General features: G+C 39.2%; 1 pseudogene; it reads right to left on the bottom strand.

Annotated features, from left to right (window-relative positions):
- Positions 1-12,264: 12,264 nt before the first annotated feature.
- LOC121950924 lies at positions 12,265-20,103 on the bottom strand (annotated as a pseudogene).
- Positions 20,104-21,105: the final 1,002 nt, after the last annotated feature.

Below are 21,105 nucleotides of genomic sequence, written 5' to 3'. Positions count from 1 at the left end.
TTTGAGAGAATAGGTTGAGGTAATTCTATAATGATTTAACTTTCAAATTCAATCAACTCCAAAATTTAAGTCAGCCTAGACACTGACTTTTTTCAGTAAAAACAAATAGCTTCTTTTTACAGTGTATTCTCCTTTAATATTTATTATTAAAGCACTTTTATACTTAGATATTAATGAAATATGGTACTAGTACAGATGTTGATATTTATTGATTTTTATGAGTATGACTGACTGTAATGCAGTGATTTTCAAACTTTTTCTGGGCAGTTGCATTTATAGGTCATTCATTGGTCAGATACCAATGTAATCTGTATATTTTAAAATGCCTAAAACTATAGTGTTCATTTTAAAAGCTTTTAAGAGCTAGCTATGCATAGCGGAGATTTTGAGAAGGTACGTGCAAAAAAAGAGAAAGATCTTGCATTTTGTGTTGTTTTTAAATGAAAGATCATGTTTGTGAAAGGTACCAACCCGGACTTTGAAAATCACTGCCTTAATGAGATGTTACCATGAACCATTGATCAAGACAGTTTAGATCTTCCAGGCTTCTATGTCAGCCACCTTGGCTAAACAGTGCTAGCTGCTAACTGAATACCATTTTGGTTGCAATGGTACAGACTAGCTTTTTACCTCCTCCCTAGAAGAGATTGGTTTTAACCCAAATGGAGCTCTGGAGTGCAGTTTTGTGGGTCTCTTACAAATGAAATGAAAGAAAGCAAACATGACAGAATTTTTTGAGGATATTTTCTCAAAGTTGCAAGCCATGCAAGCTTTCTTTCCTTTTTGCTTTTTTTCTACGTCAGCATGGAATGCACGGTGTACGGAACAGGGCATAGACATTCTTGATGAAAGCTTGAAGTTCTACAAAAAACAAGCAAGTTTATCCATGTTAAGATCATCTTTAAACCAACATGTTACATTAGTTTTGGTTAGCTCTGTTTGCCCAGAAGTTTCTTAAGAAAAGTAAATACGGCCAGAAAGAGAGTGCTCAAGGGATGATGTTTTTCTGTAGGCCAACCTGGAGGCTAAGTCACCATGGTTCCTTCATCAAAAAGCCTATGAATTTTTTTCATTGGATTTTGGATCATGCAGAAAATGAGCTCTGTGTTAAACAACTGCTTATGGTACTTACATGTTTTGTTCAGAAAAATAATCTTCACAAATGAATACCACTTTTAGGATTTTTGAAGCCTAAATGGAATCACCAGAAGTAAAAAGCTAACTTTAGGCTATAAACAAACGTACACGACGCTCGATGTGATGAGGTTTTGTAGTCTCATTTAGCTACTTGTTAGCAACCGCCGTTTTTAAGACACATAAAAGCTTCCAAGTTCACAGTTGGGTATTTACTGATTTATTTTATGTTGTAGAGCAAAATGTGAACGTCTCTTCAGCTTGGGTTAACCACAGACCTTGTGATAAACATCTAAACAAAATCCCATAAAAAAAAGGTGACTTGAGACAAGGGAAACAGAGGTGTTGAAAAGCTAACAGGTTCTAGAATTCATTCCTGTGTGGTTAATTTTCTATAACAGAGCTATTAAAAGGATAAACTTCTAATAGGTCTATGGATTCTAAAGAGACCTGACACACAAGGCACTCCCCACACAGCTGTACATTGTTAGCTAGCTTATAGCTAATTATACAGTTCTTACATAAATCATTAGCAGTTTGGAGCAAACAGAGCAGAAAATTGAATTGTAAGAACACTCCAGCTGTTAAATACATGTGAATAACTCAAGGCAAATGTTCACATTTAGTCTGTATACACCTTTAAAACAAATTGCTACAACCTGGCCAAACTCTGTCTGTCTGTGACTCTGCTGTTTTAACAAAAAGAACTTCTGACTGAATCAGATATTCTATTCCTAAAGTCTAGTGAAGAGTTTTACATATTTTTATGTCCTGTCTTGATTCCTAAAAAGAGATTTATCGTATTGTATTTTTGCTGCATATATTTATGAATTAAGCAATGCTTCGAAATCCTTAGCTTTTATTTGTAAAAGGTTTATATTGTATCAGAATGACTGCCTGAATTGGAAGTCTGCCATGTTTTTTAGGGGACGACTTCTGTGCATGTGTGTGTTTTATAGTAATCAGCCAGTCGGAGCTTCAAGAGCTCCAGAACAAGCTCACTCACTTGTTTCCCCAATAAACTCAACTTGACTTGGCTGTTGACCAAAGGACCCAGCCAGCATTTGCATGTAGGGCCCATTTGGGTAATTAATGGGTTGAGAAATGGACCCTATATGGGATTGTCCACAGGTTCCATAATGGCCCCATGCCAATTGCCCACATGGGTGGGCTACCTGCATACCAAGAGGGTATAGATGAAAATGGTCACCTTATCTGGGGCCCACTTGGGTAAACAATTGTGGAACTCATGGAAGATGGACTATCTCATTTGGGCCTCATATATAAATGTTGGCTGAAATGCATTCAAGTCAACTCAGAAATCGGATAACTGCCAGGGTGAAATCATTACCAGCCGAGTGGATTGCTTGTCAGTTTGGCAGCACTATATTTTTGATGTGCTATTGGCGTTTATGTGTTTGCACTACTGTATTACAGTATAAAGATCCTACTAAAGATCAATCACCTTGGTAGCTGATAAACTCCAATTGAGCTGTGAGTCACTGTGCATCCTGAGGCTGTGTCTATACAAATGATGTAGCTTGTAACTATATTTTGCACTCATTATTTAAATGCTAGGTTTGAATTTCTTCAAATCTATCTTAGTATAAATCTACATTTGATATGTAGGTTGAAAGAGTTGGTGGATGCTGTTTTCCTCTTCTTCTTACTCTTCAAACCATCAACCCTCCAATAAGAAATACAACCTTCTCTACTTCTGTATATGTAAACACAAGGGGTTTTACCAGACATTCTAAGTTTGGAAAATAAATGTGTGCATCTCACAAGCAGAAACTATACATTTCCTATGATAACGGAAGTGTATTTATAAAAAACAGAGTGCATGTAACAACCGTAAGTTGAGGATACCTAGTTTGTCAAATGTGTGTAAACGGCACTGACCAAGTGGCAATATAATTTAACAAGTTGAAAATGTTGAATATTCAGAAATGAATGTTTAGCCAAAGAAAACCTTATCAAGGGTGAGGCAACAGCACAATTGTTTCTCAAACTACCTAGTTCAGGTGTTATTTAGTGATTTATCTGTCCAGTGACATAGATTAAGTGGACCTCAAATATGCACTCAGGCACGAAATAGAAAACGAAATATAACCCGAAGAAGTCCATAAAATTGTCTCGGAGTTGGTTTATATTAAAAAATTAAATTAAAAATTAAATTTTGAAGATGAGGTACTTGATTTGGCTTACTCAAATCACAAAACTGTGATTTCTGCACAGAATTAAGCTGAGAATGTTTTTAGTTGCCCATACTGTTTATTGTAGGGATTTGTTCAGGGCCAAATTATAGCCAACTTTAACTGTTGCAGTGTATGTAAGTATTGTATTAAGATAGACTTGAAAAAATCTGAATATATTCTTCATGAAGAAAAACTGTGATGTCAAGAGATTCTGAGATGTATTGAATGCACAACAATAACTGCTGTGTCCAAAGCAGGGCAGAGTTTAAGTTGAGCATGTCATGATGTTCCTCTGTTAGATACACTATATGATTGCACATATTAACCACTACCACACACTTGTTTGCCCTGTGATTTTGGATGTTATATCCACATCCATACCTGGTTTGGCTCCTGTTTTAGCCTCACTTCAGTCAGCCTCACTATAGAAGACACTTTATTATTCACAGCTCTACTTTTAGTTTTTAGATCAAATGCATTTAGTCATAAAGTTCTGTAACATTTCTGATTTTCTCACTGAACACAGAGAACCACATGCTACTCGCTAGATTATTCTGTATGGAGTCATATAAACAGCTGTCCTTATTCTAACAGCTTTTCCTCAATCGCTAATTAGCGTAATTTCTTCTGGTTCCGTGATTTCTTAGTTTGTTTGCCTTGAGTTTCAGTTATTTATGATTGCCAAATTAAAGGTCTGGTGGTGACTTCTTCAATAAACTCCTGAAACCTACTGTGTGTGTCCACTGTCTGTTAATCTGTCAGCTACCATTTTGATTTTTTGTCTTTTTTTTTTTTTTTTTACAAAATGTAAGTTATCCTGATGTCAGTTTACAGTGATGACTTCCTAAATAGAACAAGTTTTTCCACCAAGGACCTTACACATACCAGTCATTCTCTAGCATCTCTTTAACTGGAGCAAGTAAAGTTAAGGCATAAGGTCAGAGGTTGTGGCATCATTAAATGACTACTGATACATCAAATTTATATGAGTGAATGATGTCATTTACATGCCCATCCCACACAGAATTATATGACACCTATACAACAGAAGTAAAAGACATTTCAACTGTAGCTTCCAGTACACTATCAATAAATAACATATTCAATTTTGCAAATAACAAAACAAAACCTGTTTCATCAGTTACAATGTGATATTGTATCGTATACATTGTTTGAGAAAGTTGTCTCAGAAAGTAAAATTATTTATTAATTTATTAATTAAACAGCCACAGAAATAATAACAGGAAATATCACTTCCAGACAGAGACAGTGCCGTCTTTCTTTTAGTCCATGCTTGTTCTATTAAGTCAAACAACTAAGCTAACAGATCTGTATCCTACCTTATCTCTTTTACTTCAACTTTGTTAAATAACTGCAATCTAAAATCATAATATAGGCTATACAATGCAAAATGAACTTTATTTTCTATTTTATTGAGATCACATGAATAACAGAGTCTGTCTTCTATACCAGTGCCCACCCAATGTCCTGTTTCCATGTGGAGAGGGAGTATACCAGACCTGAACTGAGCACACATCTGTCATATTACCACATAATAACACTTTATGATGAAGGTGGTTATCGTGCTTTCCACAGTTATCCAACAGAAAGAATTAGAATTGATAGTATTTATTTATCATGCAGCAGTTCTTACTAAGCTACTTCTTAATAACATTTTCCCTGTTGTAGAGTTTCAGGGGAGGAGCCCCCCCCCAAAAAAAAATGTGAGGGATGTGAGAGTCTAAATACAGAGGAGACCTGATACTTTCAGATATATAATGTTGTGTTTGCTACAAGAATATTGTCCTTTAATGGCTTATTTTTGACCATTTTTCTTTTGAGAGAAGAAATGACCAATGATTTATTTTACAAATGAAAAGCAACAAAATACAAAGTACTCAGCAAACAGAAATAGAGCCATGGTTTATGGTGGCGAATGTCATTTCCCCAAAGTGCATCACTATTGCTAAGGTTGCACTGCCAAAATGAGAATCACAAATTACTTTTACTAACAACACCCTATAGGCATCAGCTAACAGTAATACCACTGATGCTCCAGCATTTCCATCAATAACAGGACAAAGAATCTAATGTTTGGTCATAACAAACTAAGACAAGAGTGCAGTATGAAGGTTACACTGAACAAAGCATCAACAGAAGTAAAAGAAGATCCAACATCTCTGTCAGTCTGTCTGGCCGAGACAGTGGGTGTAACAGAATCATTGGAAAATGGAAGAATATGGGTCTAATAACAAACATAATACTGCAACACAATACTGCAATTATGCCAAAACTTCAACCTGGGAAAATAATCCCACTTGTGACCAATAGAAATAAAACGTTTTTGAGATATGAAGTCAGTAGTGGAAGCTGAGCAGCAGGTGATGAATAAGGAGCTAAAGGCTTCTGCATGTCAGATGGATCCCCTCCTCTTCTTCACTCCTTGTCTGTACCTGACACACACAACACACACACAGTACATCATCAGTGCAGCTTTACACCAGGCGGCTGTGATTTCACACTGACTGATATAAAATGGTTAATACAGAAAGGATTTTGTTGAGTTACACTTCACAAATGTCACATACTAAAATGCTTCACTTTGAGACACACCATGCTTATGAATGTAGCTGTTTCCATAAATAGACATGACAACAAGAAAACTACAATACAGCTGCTATTCTGAGTGAAAAAGACAACAAAAAGTCATTCCCTTTTGTGCTTCAGAGCAAAGGCAAACCTAGAGTTGAATTTAAAATCACTCTCCTGTCTTACAAAGATCTGAGGAGCCAGAGCCTTCAGCTGTCAGGCTCCTCTTCTATGGAACCATCTTCCAGTTTCGGTGAGGCAGACAAAAGACTTTCCTCTTTGATAAAGCTTATAGTTAGGGCTGGCGCAGCCTTGCCTTGAACCAGCCCCTAGTTAAGCTGATCAAGTAGGTCAAGTCCGCCTGGACACTTCTTCTCTCTCTCTTCATTTACACACATTCATGTTCAATTGAGGCATGTTACTAAGCAACACGTTCTCATCCCAAGTTGTGAAATGTTGCCGGTTTTCAGTGGACTTGCGCATCTACATGTAACTCTCTAAGTATCGTGATGTCAGCGCAAGCACATGGTGGGATGATGCTGCACAAGGTTATGTTTAGGCAACAACAGCACACATCAATAAACACACATGCTGGTGTGGATGTTTGGATTAAGGGAAGGAGGCACATGATGAGGTGTAGAAAAAAAAATCACATTTGGATGGGAAGTGAACACCAGACTCCAACATGAAAGTCTGTGGTTTGTTGGACCCATCCACCACCCTTCCCTCCTGCCTTATAGGTGCCCTGATGCTCCTTTTATAACATAATTAGTAGCATTTCAACCTGACGCTGTCTTGCTGCGTTTCATGGACATGACAGGTCCTGTCCGCATCCTTGACTGACACCATCCGTACACATATCATGCAGATGTGGCAGGTGCTGTCTGGCCGTACCCTGGCATATAATAACACCACGACTCATTCTGTCCAGCGGCATTCTCCCATGATACTGTCCAGTCATTTTTCAGGCTGATGCAAAAGCTGGCTTTTGGTGTCACGATCTAATACCGAAAGTACTGTTGAAGCGGAAGTATCTCACAAGTTCAAAATTGCGAACTGCGTGGAAATATTACAATGCACTCTGGTTTTTATCTAGCCACAAACAAGTGTCCTGTCACACAAACATGATATTCATTTGAAATAAACTTTGGAACCTTAACTTTGGATGTTTATGTCAGATCTTGAGCTTTTTACCACCTCCCATGGTTTTCATCAGCATACATTTGTTCAGTTGTTTTGGAACTGTAGATACTCAAACTATCCACTGTTTTATATATATCCTTTATTTAACCAGGGAAAAGACTCATTGAGATCTTTTTTTAAACCTTTTTTGGTCTTACCTTTCATTCTTGTTGTAGAAACCGTAGCTTATGAAACAAATCCACCAACAAGCAAGTAAGTGGACCATGAGTTTTCTTTAGTCTCTGAGGTGCCTGGAGGTGGTAGAGTGTGTGTTGATGTAACTGTGGACTGATCATGTCCTGCAGCCACACACAAAGGTACCATTGTAATCAATGACAAATGAATGTTGTCTGCCTGTCAGTGCCAATGATACAAGTCCTGTCATTAATGTCATTAGACCTGATGCTGTCAGCTACAGGACACATCCTGTGTGTGTATATACACACACACACACACACACACACACACACAGTGGTAAAATGAACTGACATCAGTGTCAATATGAACTAACACAGACTGATATCCAGCGTGACTCTGTGGGACATCTGAGCTAATTCACATCAAACGGGATTAATGTGACAAACAATCATACCCACACACACACACACACACACACACACAGTGCTGTGATGAGTTCCAACAGCACAGGCACAAAACACTGTTTAAATCAAACAGTAACAAAAGTTTATTAGTGTTGTAATTATACATGCTCGTCATCTGACAGACTGTACACAAACATTTAGAGTTCATACATCTGAAGTTAGTATGAAACTGTGACACATATCAGTAGATAAAAAGGTTAATGAAAGTTATAACAAACAAAAACAAAAATCATTATGGTATTATTATTATGAAATAACTGTGAGACCGTAAAATATATAATTTTAAACAATAAATTGATCTATTTGTACCATGTTATACCGACAAAGTGGTTCCAGATTTTAACAAAGGGTTTTAGTCTACATTATGTCATGTAATAATTTGGAAATATAATCTCTGTCATTGACACTGTGTTAATCCTATTTTTTTATTTGTAGAAACCAAAATAAAAGCTGCATCATACGTCAGACAACATTTTATAAACATCCCAGTTTTTATTCTAATTTGATTTGATAGTGGGATAACATCAAGCTGTTTTAGTCTATTAACCCTTTGTAACCTAGGCGAATTGACTTGATTTCTTTGACAAACATAGGAACAAGGCAAATTAAGAAGAAATTACCCAGAAATTAATAAGAAGTACATACAATTTATTAATTATACCCCCCCCCCAACCCTAACCTCTAACTCCTACCCCCCTCAAATAACTTTAAATATATAATTATGACAATTTTAAATAGTGTTCTCCATGGCTAAATGAAAAAAAAATGCTTTTCTATACTTTGTCCTTGCATTCGTGGGACATTTTTTGCCAAGTTGCTCATTGCTTCTTTTTTTTTTTTTTTACCATGTTTTTTAAAGGAATATAACTAATTAACTCATGAATCAAAGCTTTGAATACTTGTGAAAGGCATCTGAAATCTGAAAAAAGTGGTATTGCTCCAGGTTTGAAAGGGTTAAAATCCTTCAATTTACTTTCATTTTTCTGTGCACCACTACTTCTCTTTCAAATCTACAGCAGAGACCAGTGTAATAAGGAACACAGTACAGTGCAATGCACAGTGCGTACTTGTACTTGTATGTGTGTGAAAAAACTTGTGAACTTGTGAAATGCCATATAAAAGTTTTTACTTGAACCATATATACATTTCATCGTCTCTACTCTGAGTTACTGTAGCTACTCATCATGATGAACTGTTTTGCACCAGCAGAGGGAGCCAGAGGGGGGCAGCTCTACTGCTGTTCACATGGAATGGCTTTATCTGATAGACACATTTACACAGATCCTTGTCATTATCTGGAAGTGCACAATCACTTAAAAGAAATAAACAAAAAACAATGAAAACATTTTCGTACTATTTATAGTGAGTCATGTCATATCGCACTCTAGATGTGCATGTGATCAAACATGTATGATTTGAGTATGGATATTCATTTAGAAAGCACAGAAGTGCATTATGCTGCAGATGGTTTGTGAAATGTATCAATGTGCAATGATGACATTCACTGTAACTTACTAAGGTTGACTCATAGTAAATGTTCTCTTCCAAGGACAAAAATTCAATGTTTTAGTTTTACATTCAGGTGTACAAGGAGTGCATGTTTGATCCTCAGATGATGAATGTCTGGGTGGATTCTGCTTTTTAGCTGAATTACTCGTGATTTTTTCGGCCACAAGGTGGCAGAAATTTCCTTGACAAGCTGCCAGATTTGAAATATTATCACCCTGTAACGTTATTTATGCTAACACTTTAGCAAACAATTGTGTATTTGCATATCAGACAGACATGGAGCAAAGTAAGAGGTGATTAGCAATCCTGTTTTGGTCAAAAGCTTTTGATACAGTACTTTTGGAACCAAAAATAACACCTATAAACATGTTACTAGACCCTAGATCTGTTTAGTGTTTCCACTGCAGACTGTACTCCTGCATGTGGGCAGGGCACTCGCTGTATGTCCCTGTCTGCCAGTAATACAAAGTGAACTCCGCACATTGTTTATCGTTCACAGAAAGGGCTTGCGTGCCAACATTTTCAGAACAAAAAGGAAAAGGCTGGCCTGAGAGTCTCTCTCTTTGGGATATTTATAAATAGAGGGTTTCTGCATTCACCACTTTTCACAATGGAAATGCAAAGAAAAAATGCGTACCAAGCTGAACTGAAGTGAACCCACCTGCTTTGTGGAAACTCAGCACATGATCACCAGCTAGTCTCTACCTGTGTGTGTCTGCTGGTCCAGCAGAGTACAGTAGCTTTAACAGAGCTCTCTGCTGCTGCTGGAAACAAGGATGAATAAAGAGGGGGGACTGAGCCAAACAGTTTAAGTTTTCAGTTGAGTTAGAAGTTGAAATGTTCCTCTAAAAGATATGGCTTAAAAGAGATCAAAAACCTCAGAAGAGCTGCAGAGTTGCTGATATTCCCTGTGGGTTCACCACTGTAACTGACCTCCTTTCATTCAAAGCATAAATATACAGTATATTAGTGGAGCTCTCTTCATGGGTAAAGCCAGATTTATGCCTGATGCAAGGGGTTAACATGAACCCCTGTGGTGATACCTACAGGAAGGCTTTATGATTTAGTTCAGCATCGGATTTCACCCACTGATACCCCCACCCCCACACCCCACAAACACTAAGCAGATGTATAGTACATATTTGGATCATCTCCTGCTTCCCTTTAATTCCCCACTGTAACTGGTTATAAATATGAGATGACTGCTGTAAATACTTTGACAGAGAGCAGTGAGCATGGCAGTTGTGTTTTAGTAAAAGCTTCATTGTCTTCACTATTAACAAACTGTATGGGGAACGGAGTAGGACAAAAAACAAGCAGCAGATCACAGTGCTGCTGGTCCCGATGTGTTAGGGCTGGGTAATATATCGATATGTTGACATGAGATGAGATATCTTAGATTTGAATATGGTAATACTGTGTTGTCTTCTGGTCGTACAGGCTGCATCACAGTAAAGTGATTTCATTTCTTGAACTTACCAGACTGCTCTTGCTGTTCTATTATTACCCACTTAGTCATTATATCCACATCACGGATGATTTTGTAAAAGCACCAACAGTCAATTCTACAACGTCACAGTATGGATATCAAGGTATTTGGTCCAAAATATTGATATATTTGATTTTCTCCATAGTGTCCACCTCCACCATGTGTAGTTCCATTTTTAAGGAGGCACAAGTCCTCTACTGCATAGCTTCAGCTAATCCCTTCACACAACATGATTCATGCTTCAGGAATGCTGCTACCATGATGTCAACACAAGCAGATGGTGGGATGATGTTGCATGTGCTTATGTTAAGGCAACTACAGCACATGGCTCCCAACACTGGGACGTCAACAAACACGCATGCTGGCATAAAAGGTTGGGATTAGGGAAAGGAGGCAAATAGTAAGGTGTAGAAAAAGACATGACATTAAGACAGGAAGCAAACACTGGACTCCCACATGAAAGTCCTGTGTATGTTGGACCTGTCATCCACTATGTTGTGTTTTTATCAGGGTGCAGGTTTTTTAAAGTTCCGTTAATCATGGGCGATCTTGGGCGACATTCCTATCTTTAGCAGGCTGTTGTTTTGTTGTGGATCAAGCTGTAGCACTGGATAGACGGACCTTGTTGGGAGCCATAAGACTCATATGCTAATTCAAAACATGCACTGCAGGAATTGAATGTTGCCATCAGCAGCAACATGCCCAAAGAACCAGATGGAATCTTCATAGTAGCTGCTGATTTTAATCAACTCCAAAGATGTAGCAGGATCAAGGACAAATGAAATTTAGTTTTTTTTTGTTTAAAAAATGACTAATAAATCTACCTTCTACCTTCTACCAGGCTCTGTTTTAAAGCGTGAATGATGATACTGGTATCATATCAAATTAGGGGACCTATCATATTAGCTTCTCAGGAAAGAGCCAAATAATGCTCCAAAGTTAGGATAAATTTTGGCAAGGAAAAGGGGCGTGGCCATTTCACAGTCCCATGCTAGTCCCATGTAGTTTGGGGCAAAAAAGACACAGTTTAAGATGCAGTATAGTATTTTTTCTGCCTGCTGTATTTGAATATATTTTTGCATATTGGGGTTCCAAAACAGTCTTGAAATTGCTCCCACATGTGAAAGAGCACACAGGCGCAGCTATCAGACTGATTCCTCGACTCTTGTCTCTCTTGTGTTTGTGAAATTGACCATGGGAACCCTGCTTGTTCATATGGACTTCAAAACAGTTTTGAAATGCAAAATAATGGAACTGTAAAAAAAACAAATTTGATTAATTTGACAGTTCTAGTTTTTATGTGTTTTTTGCAGAAGACTTTGTGATGTGCTCTTGATAAGTGCTTCACAAATAATTATAATTATTCTTACAAAAATGTCAGCAAAGTAATTTGCCATGCATGGAATGAAATGGTCTCCGATGTTGATTTCATGTTTGAGTTTGAACCTCCAGCCTGTTGTCAGTGTGTAGCAGCAGCTCAGCTGTTGTGCAGTTAGTGGTGAGGTTAGCAGACTGATGCAGCTGGTTACTGAGTTGGACACTCATGCATTAGTTAGTCCTGTTAGCAGACGGTACAGCAGGGTTTGTGTTTTTTCTGGATTTTTCTGATACCTGGTCCCAGCCGTCGCTCCATCCGTTTATCTCCAGCTCCCTCCACATGTCCAATGCTTCCATTGGCTGTTTGATAACTACTGTCTCCAAGCTGGATGTTGCATTTCTTCTCCTTCGTGCTGTTGCCGTCGCTGATGTATTCGTTGTCCTCGATGATGACGAGCTCTGCCTTCAGGGAGCCCTCAAACTCCTGACCCTGCCCGCTGTCATCCTGCGCCGTCTGGAAGCCCATGAAGATGGCTGTTATTGGCTCGGTGGTCTCCATGGCATTGAGGATGGTGTAAGGGGTGTTGTCTCCGTAGAGGGGGGAGGGCGCTCTGTCGGAGTGGGCAGAGCCAGTGTACAGAGTGGTGGGTTGTGTTCGATGGTGGCTGTCATAGGAGGGTGGGCTGTAACAATAAAGTTCTTCTTCGTCCACATTGATGTAATCACTCAGAGGAATATAATTGGCTGGAGTGTAGCAGAGCTGTGACTGGTAGGGAGATACTACTTCCTGGTCATGTGATCTGGGAGGAGAGCAGCCATTGGCTCTGCCTCCATTTAGCACACTGTTGCTTCTGATGATGTTGCAGCTGGGGTGGCTAATAGGCCAATCTGCCTGAACACTGTGACAGTTTCTCACCTGGTATGAGCTGTGACCATCTGTCAGGTTGCCATAGTGATGTCCCAACCCCTGGTGGTTTCCAGGCTGATGACCTTCCCTCAGGTTACTCTGGTTGTTTCTTTCTTTCTGCCCTCTGTAATGGATTTCCTGGTGACCATAGCGACTCTCTGGCCCTGGTTTCCTCTGCCAGTTCCCCCTGCAGCTGAAGTCTCTCTCTGTGACGTTATTTCTGATGAGATGGTCAGTAGAATATCCTCGCTGGTTTCTCAGGTCCAAGCCCTGCACTTTGTCTCTGTCATTATGGTGGTTGTAGAAGCAATGCTCCTCCCTCCTGTTGTGATTCTGGAGGTTATTTTGGTGGTTTCCTTGGCGATGCACTGTGGCGCTTCTCAGCAGCTGTTCTACCTCGCTGGCTGACAGCTCAGACACACAGCTCTGATCATGTGACCCCTAAAAGGAGAAAAAAATATCATTATTAGGAGAAAACATTCAAATGAAAATGGTAAAAAGGAAGTCATAATGTTGAAAGCACTCCATGCTCTGGCTCCAGCACACCACACATGCCAGTACTCAACCTCAGATCTGATGACAAAACTCTGCTAGCAGTCCCTCAATCTATGTTTAAAACTTAAACGGTGATTATGCATTTGCCATCAGGGTCCAAAAATAGATTTCCTATTGAAATCAGACATACTACCCTAGTCAGTATGTTTCCATGCACAGTTTAGTGGAGCTACAGTTATAGTTTCCTGAGGCCATTTAATGTGACTACTGTCCTTGTCTCACTATACAAGCACTGGGGAGAATCCATTTATTGATGGAAGCAGGCTTATGTCCAACTCCACCAAGTCAGGTGGAGATATGCCCTCTTTCTGCAAGTTTCTATAAACCTATATTATTTATACTGGAGCCTCAAGCTTTCCAATTTAGTATTTCGGTCAGTTTGTTATTGTTTTTTTTTTTTTTTTTTTGGCGTGAACATTTCAAAAATCCCCTGTGTTAGTTAAAGGGAATAAACAAGACTCATTGAGCTTTCAAAAAGTAAGTTTGTCTTGCTCTCCCTTCCTCTGCCTATTTATACCACAATGTGACATATGCACAAAGCAAAACAAAGCGTGAGCCATGCTATGCCATGCTCTGTTTGTGTACGGAAAAAAGAATTCATCCTTCATACTTGAGTCCAAATGAACATTTGTGTTAAGGATATTGCATTCACAAGAATAAGGCAGACAGTTGGACAACCCAAAAACATGATGCCTCCAGCCAGTGCTATCACTGGCACGGAGGCATAAAAATGTCATGAACTGCCAAGACCCTATCCCCTGCAACATTTAATTTCTACTCAGTATTGTGCAATCCCTTTTGCTATATTGATGTTGTTTTTCATTTAAAATCCTGTTTTAAGATTGTTTTGAAAATTGCCACATAAACAAAATGTTATTATCAGTGTTATTATTGATTCATCATTTCAATGAATGAAATTACCTCTGGCGAATTCAAGGCATAAACACACTTCCTGCCGTCGTCGTAAACCTTGTGGCCGGTGTGTTGGTGTACCTCGTCAGGAGGAACTGCTGCAGTGGACAGCACCGTGCTCTTCCCAGTCAGCAGGTTTTTAGTCACATTAATCTCCATGGCAAACAGAGCTGAGACACAGAAGACAGACAGACACAGTCCATATTAATGCCGGTATATGTTAACCAAATCTCACATCCTGCGGCTTCAGCTGCTGCTCTCTTGTGCAGGTTCCTTTTTGTTATTTTAATTAAACAACATATAACAACTTTACATCCCCCAAATCCTCAAACTTCAATCTTCAGTGAGAGTAAGAAACATTTAGTCCTCAGGCAGGTTTTACCAGCAGTGCATGCTTACAGCTCCTACAGAGGAGCTGCAGCCTCAATCACAGACTGTCTGTAAAGACAGACGACATGACGGCTCCCCAACTGAAAGCCCACAACACTGATTCATCAGCCCGCACCCTCCATGTGAGTGGATGGAACATGTGCCAAACTAATGACTACATTTTCCCAAAGACGGTTTCAGTCATTTTAGTTAATTGTTATCTCGCTGAGGTTTGTTCAAGTGATAATTTTTTGGGTACGACTGGTTTTAGTTACTTGATGCTATAAAAAGGCTGTATGTCATGATTGACAGCTGTGTGTGTGGTCGAACAGGTGTATGGGCGGGAACTTGATACCACGGAGACTGCTACTGCGCAGACTCCGGCTCCAAATAACATCACCAGCATGGCAGCAGCCGTATCGGGTATTGGCTTCTCTTTTGTACAGAGGGAGGAAGCGGAGAGGTGTCGTCCATCTTTATATACAGTCTATGATCTCACTCATCATCAGATAATTATTAGATCATTTTCCAAGGCCAATTTTTGAAGTATCCAGGTCTGGTATTTGCACATGTAAACACTATTAAGTAAATGCAGAGTTAATAAAATGCAGTACTCAATGTAAACCAGGACACTTTGGCTGGCAAAGACCTTAACCAAGGTTCTAAACACTAGGCTGGTCTCCATTAACCCTTATATTGCACAAATTGAAATTGCAAATGTAATATACACCAAATGGGAAACATGTCAGTTCTAAAAAAAATCCCATTTATTGCAAAAAAAGTTTTCACACTTACATGAGGTGGTATTTCAGGCAATTCAAAAAAGCCATATTTGGCAAAAGTGCAATCGAAACACTTCTCACGCATCCTTCTGTGTCAGCTATTTACACAGTTAAACAAAGTCACGGATGGTTACTTGATACTGTCCTTCAGCATTTTTACTCCAGTCCCGTCTGGCCGCATTCTAAATTGACGCCACCCATGGGCATTGCATGCGGATGCACCCGGTGCTGCCTAGCTGTCCACCGGTGCATAATAAACAACACTGATTATGTCGAAACGCCTACTTATTGGACGTCGTCCAGCCATGTTCTGGTTAGACGTGGAAGGTGGCTTTTGACATCACTTTTATACGTCAAAAGCACTGACAGAGAAGATATATGTGACGAGTTCAGAGTGAGAATAGGCTTTTAACTTCAATCCAGGACTATCTGAATATTCTGCAATTTTCTAATAAGCAAACTTGAAGAATGGCCAAACCAAAGCACACGCACATGTGAGAGCTGACAGTTTCTCTGCAGTCCTATGTTCAGAATCCCCTAAAATCAAACAGTAATGTAAAGGTAGATCAGTACCTTAAATGTTACCACCTGCCTGGCACCTCTTACTTTGAAGGTATCTTTTAGTGAACTCAAACCTTTCAAATATCCCAAACTAGTCGTTTGGCACCAACTCGAACAAATCCTCTGTTGTGTTCCCAACTTGCAAAGTTATCTCCTTAGAGAACCCTTCCTCTCACATTAACCCCTGTCAGGGTAACAGCTTATGTTGTCCAGCTTGGATGTAGAGACATTTACAAAGGTACAATAGATGCAAACGCTGCTGCTATTTCATTTAAAAAAAGTATCAAAATGTCCATAGAAACAAAATGCTTTTGCAGCACAATCACCTCTCAGCTCAGTACATTTACAGTACTGTACAATGTAGTACAATGTTTTTACCAGAATGCACAGCTTCTGTTTGATGTCAGCCTGGCTAGCAACAAGACAGCAAGGTGCAAAGGTAAACCAGTACCCTTTTTCCACCAAAATGCACACAGGTTTTTTAAACATGAGTAAATAAAGTACAGTGGAAACGAGGCTTAGGTCTCCACTGTAATCCAAGTGGACTCTGTCTGCTGTCTTCTACAATGGGGCAAGCTACGGGCTGAACAGACACATTTCAAGTGAGTGTTTAATACTAAAACCCAAGTTTTAGCAGAGTAGTCCCTTTAAGTTCTTTACCATCAAACTACAGAACTATGAGTGAGCTTTTTTATATCATAATGTGCAAAGTACAATGTGCTGACTGACTTTACAAGAATGTATTGAATGCTCACTCTTTCTTGGTATGCTGGGTTCACAGTGTTTGTCGGCTGGTAAGGAGAGGGATTCTGGGACATCAGGGGTCACTGTGTGATTTGTAAGGGCTCTGTGGGACAGAAAAAACACATCTGTAAACACATATTCTGCTGATTTGGGTTAAAACATCAGGATGGTGTCATAACTTACCAGGAACAAAGCTGTCCTGGGCCTCCTGGAGGACACAGAAAAAATATAAGTCGGTATAACAGAAGCACTAAAATAAAGGTCTGTGTGTGTGTGTGTGTGTGTGTACCTTGATGATGTCCCCTGGACTTTTTCTCCACAGCCTTGAGTCTGTTGAGGATGAAACTCTCATTGGTGGAGATCACAGACTCCTCTCTCTCCAGAGACGCCACCTCCATCTCTATCCTGATGTGACAGAGGAGACAGTCAAGTTCAACAGCGCATATTTTTAGTTTGGCTTTTAATTGAACTTTTTTTTTAGTAACTGACAGTTTTATCAATACACGGTAGTCTGTTTCACAGTTTTACTACTTATATATATATATATATATATATATATATATTCATTTACCTCTTATTACTGTTTGAGTATTTCACTTTTATTATTACTATTGTCATTTTATTTATTTTTTTACATATTTATTTATGTTTATCTTTCTATCTATAGGTTTTATACTGCCTGGCATTTCCTGGGGGGTATTCCAGAAAGGGGGTTCAAACCCTGAACTCTGAGTTGATCTACTCTGAGATGGGAAATTCTGAGTATTTGGTTCCAGAACAGCTGATCTGAATTAGTTGAATCAACTCTGAGTATGTTCACCCTGAGTTCAGCGTGATACCTCAATTCACCATGGCAACTGCTGAAAAAAGAAACCACGCTACTTTACCTCATTGGAACTAGAGGTCCTAATGCTGCCTACTGCATGTATGAGCAAAATGTGGGGATGGTACTTTTATTTAGCTAACTGATATTTGATTATTGATGTGTTAACTGTCTTTTATTGTATGGTAGTATTTTATGTGTGTGTGTGTGTGTGTGTGTGTGTGTGTGTGTGTGTACCTGTGGATGTTGAGCTGCAGCGCTCTGGTCTGCTGCTGGTCAGACAGAAGGCTCTGTCGCTGTGTGGAGTCTGTTGCATTGTGGGAAGCTGAGTCCTGCAGCAGCCACTGCTCTCTCAGAGATTTTTTCTGATGATTTCAGAGGACAGAACACAGGCTTCAATCATGTTCATTAAGATCTCTTTAATTGGAGTTTGGGTTTATACACATGCACAATAATATTCTCATGTAACTCCCAGTAAAACAGTATTCTGAGTTTAATGTGGGTCAGATAAATAGTAAATTCCATTAAGATATTCCCAATTAAGCCGTTTTCCCACTGTAGCATGTTATGATTAAGACACCGATGCAACACATTACCGGGGCGGCTGTGGCTCTGAGGAGGAGCTGGTCGTCCTCTAATTGGAAGGTCATTGGTTTGATTCACGGATCCTCCGGGCAACATGTTGAATTATCCTTGGGCAAGATACTGAACCCCAAATTGCCCCAGAAGCTGCCTCATCGCAGTGTGCATGCATATGAATGGTTACTACCTAGTAGGTGGTACCTTGTATGGTAGCCTCGGCCACCAGTGTGTGAATGTGTGTGTGAATGGATGAATGTGACATGTTCTATAAAAGCGCTTTAGGTTGTTCAAAAAGACCAAAAATACACACAAAATACAAGTACAGTCCATTTACCATTTCCATCTTGTCTGTTAACTGCCCATCAACAGTTTGCAGGGCTGCTGTCGAGATGCATGAGAAAAGCCCACATTTCTGGTCATGAGGAGAAATGCACCTGCATTTAACCCTTTGAGACCTGGATCAGTCATTTTGTTGTGCAGCATTCAGATGCCTTTCACATGTAATGAAACCACTGAACTCTGAGCAAATTGGTTTATTATTTATTTAAAAACATGAGGGACAAGGCAATTAGCACCTTGATAAGCAATGCCCTGCAAATCGTAAAAATAAGTAGTTTTAGAAAACTATTAACAATAGCTAGGGAAAAATGTTCATAAAAACTAAATTTAGAATTATATATTGATTATATATTATATATGTAATTATATATTGAAAGATATTGAAGCACTTAACAATTCATTTCCTTGTTTTTTGTTTTTTACTTTACTTTTTTTTCTGTTCTTTTCTGGCTAATTTTGAGGTGATCTTCTTTTAACTTTTTTTTACTAAAAAGCAAATTAGCTATTTCTGGTCTTTTCTTCTCAAATTGCTTCTTGCCTTCTTCCCATTTTTTTGACAGATAATAAAGTTGTTGTTTTTTTTACAGGTTTCAAAGGGTTAAACATTATAAAAGACTTGGATATCAACAGGGTTCTGGATATGCACAAATATCACTGACCTTTTCAAGACAGTGAAGAAAGAGAAAAAAGAGACACGCTATGTGCACAGCCAAATAAGTCTGCCACCAGTAAAAATGGTGAAAAAATTATATTTTGATGCAAAAAAGAAAATGGCATAAGCAGCTCCAGCTGTTCTACTTTTTCATATTTTGGCGTTATTCTGGCACGTTAATCACAGTATGCACAGCTGTAATGGAAACAGGAATATTAGCAGCATATTCATTTTTATTAACCATGTACATAGCGTAGTAGGTATATCTTGTTTGTTTGGTTTTTTAAGGACAAAAAACAGATACTTTTTTGCATGTAAAAGTACTCATTGTTGTGATTTAACTAATGAGTGCACATGACAGCAGCTGATCAGTGACGTCACAGGAAGAATTCTATGAACATTTGTGGACAAACAGATGGACAGAGGGATTATTCATGCTAATAAGAGATCATACCCATCCATGCAAACGGTTTAGCCCACACCTCACACCTGGTGTTAGAACATTTATAATCTACTGAGACAATGTGTGAATCAGTGAGGGGAACCTTTAGATGCTGCAGTTTGAGTTTTTTCTTGGTCCAGTTCCAGTTTCTTCTGCCTGATGTCTTCCTGAATGCGATGCTTCTCCTGTTACATCACAGACAAACACGAGTCAATGTACAGAACTGTGACAAAACATTCACATCATAAATCAGCTGATGCACAGCATGTTACATGTATTTTAATTAATGTTTAGGTTAGTTTAGGTTATAGCTACAAAATGTCATTGTTTAACTTGAGCAGATATAGGGCAGAGCAGAGCTAAGCCTTACAGTGATAGCCTGCAGCCTCTCCTTCAGCAGGTCAGACTCCTCCATACTGCTGCAGGACAGAGGAAATAAGAGAAAGTGGACAAAAAATAAATATGTCAGACACCTTTTCCCACAATTCAACATAGAAAAGACATACTGCTTTGAATCAAAACATTAGCCCCAGCCAGATAACTGTTAGTATACACATGTACAAACTGTACAGATGGATTCAATCAAGCAGGAAAAAGACCAATTTCTGGGATCAAGATCCAGATCTTTTCAAATTCCCTGAGCTGCTGAACAAAGTCTTATTGACCTCACTGCACTATTCTTCACTCTAAACTGGATTCCCTGTTTTTTAATCTAATGAAATAAAACAGGCATTGCAATGACAACAACAAAAGATAGTTCCCGTAGCTTCAGCCATTACTTAACCAGGAATACTGATAAAAAGAAACACAGTGCCCTGTCACTCTGCAGTGCCCCGTCTCTGTGCAGGACTCTGTCACTGTGCAGGACTCTGTCACTGTGCAGTGCCCCGTCTCTGTGCAGGACTCTGTCACTGTGCAGTGCCCCGTCTCTGTGCAGGACTCTGTCACTGTGCAGTGCCCTGTCACTGCGCAGTGCCCCGTCTCTGTGCAGGACTCTGTCACTGCGCAGTGCCCCGTCTCTGTGCAGGACTCTGTCACTGTGCAGGACTTGTCACTGTGCAGTGCCCCGTCACTGTGCAGTGCTCTATCACTGTGCAGTACTTGGGCTTTGGGGTTCTGCAAAGTCAAGCAAATTTGAAAAATATCCCTCAAGGTTTTTTTGAGATATGCGGTCAAAAGAATGAGATAAATGCAAGGTCAGCATGACCTTGACCTTTAACCACTAAAATCAGATCAGTTCATCCTTGAGTAAAAGTAAATGTTTTTGCCACATTTAAAGACATTCCCTCCAGGAGTTTATGAGATGTGTTTACAAGAATGATACATATGCAAGGCCACAGGGACCTTGACCTTTGACCTATGTCCAGTAACATCTAATCAGTTCATCCTTGAGTCCAAGTGAACGTTTGTGCCAAAT

Source organism: Plectropomus leopardus, chromosome 12 (genome assembly GCF_008729295.1).
Source record: "Plectropomus leopardus isolate mb chromosome 12, YSFRI_Pleo_2.0, whole genome shotgun sequence".
In the NCBI taxonomy this organism is placed as follows: Eukaryota; Metazoa; Chordata; class Actinopteri; order Perciformes; family Serranidae; genus Plectropomus; species Plectropomus leopardus.
This window is presented reverse-complemented; position numbering and strand designations above follow the sequence as displayed.